Genomic DNA, 1,546 nt, shown 5'->3' with positions numbered 1-1,546 from the left:
AGAGCTAACCTAGCACTAACACTCTCAAGAATGTGCTAAGGTCTAAAGATATGAACACTAAGCTCTTGGATGGCTTGGAGATGTTCTTGGGTGTGGGTGTGATGTCCTTGAACTCCAGCAACTCCGAAATGGCCGGGGGAACCCATATATATAGGCCACCAAGTGAATAGAGCCATTGAGAGCTGTTGGCCACATTTCTGCGTAGCGTCGAATAGACCGACGGTGGGGCACTGGTTCATCCGGTCACTCTGAGCCACGGGGTAGCCATTGGGGCTCTGACAGCGTGATGCAGGAGGCACTGGATAAACCAATGGCTTGGCGTCGGTTCATCCGGTGGGCATCGGATCATCCGGTGCTGAAGAATTCTTCAGCTATCTGCTGACGTCATTGCTCCGACGCTATACTCCGGTGCCCCTTCGGATCATCCGGTGCTGAAGGCTTCGCTTCAACACGCTTGACATCGTCTCTGAGTAATCCTCTGGTCAATGCTCCGACGATCTATTCTTGGTAGCGTCGGATCATCCGATGCAACTGGGCCTTTCTCCAACTGGTGCAGCAAATTGCACCGACGCTAAGGCGTCGGTTTATCCGATGGCAACCGGATGCTCCGGTGCCCCTGCTTCGGATCATCCGGTGCTACTGGAAACTGCAGAACTCGTCCATTTCATTCTTTCTTTGAGTTCTTTCTTCGTGTTTTGCTTTGCTTGGCCTTTTTACTTCATCTCTGGGATCTATTAATGTTCACTTGACAAACGTATTTGTCCCATTGATTGTGTTGTTACTCAATCACCAAAATCACAAAGGCCTAATGGGGCCATTTTCCTTACAGACTGACAACGTAAATGTGGTTGCTGATCGATTGCTATCGTGTTTAATTCGCGTGCTGATTTGGTCCGGAGAAACAGTAGATGTATAGCTGTATCTGGAATAGTGTACTTGATTTGCGTTCTCCACCTTTAGCATCTATCATTGCACGTGAGAATTTACAACAAAAATGATGGGGTTACATACATAATTAGGCATTCTCCAACAATGACATATCAGCTAGTAAGGATCCAACTCATCATTTTGTTTAAGCAAGTTGGGCGCTCTGCTCCACACTTTATTGATGAAAGATTGTAGGATTCAAGATATATAATGTTTTTGCTGACGTGGATAAGCTTTGAACAGTGTACCAGCTTTGAACAGATACAATCCGTCACACCGAGGCATCGTTCCAGCCACGCAGCAAGCTATTTCCACTACCACTCCGCCAGAAAATGGAGTATTCGTTTGTGGTGTTAGTACTGGGCTGGCTTTGAGCCGGTACTAATGCACACATTAGTACCGGGCTGAAAGAACAGTTCCCTGGTGGCTCGAGCCAGTATGAAGTGGAGAGATCTAGTACCGGCTGGAGCCACCAGCCGATACTAATGTGCCTTCTCTATTTCAGCACACCATCTTCCTCCTGAGCTCAAGCCAACAATTTGACCGAGCTCGGGCTTCTTCTTCTCCATGGCGCTATAGAGAGGGCTATGCTGCCTATTTTTCTCAAATTTTGTGGGGA

The sequence above is a fragment of the Panicum virgatum genome, chromosome 8N (genome assembly GCF_016808335.1).
Source record: "Panicum virgatum strain AP13 chromosome 8N, P.virgatum_v5, whole genome shotgun sequence".
Lineage (NCBI taxonomy): Eukaryota > Viridiplantae > Streptophyta > Magnoliopsida > Poales > Poaceae > Panicum > Panicum virgatum.
Note: the sequence above shows the minus strand (reverse complement) of the source record.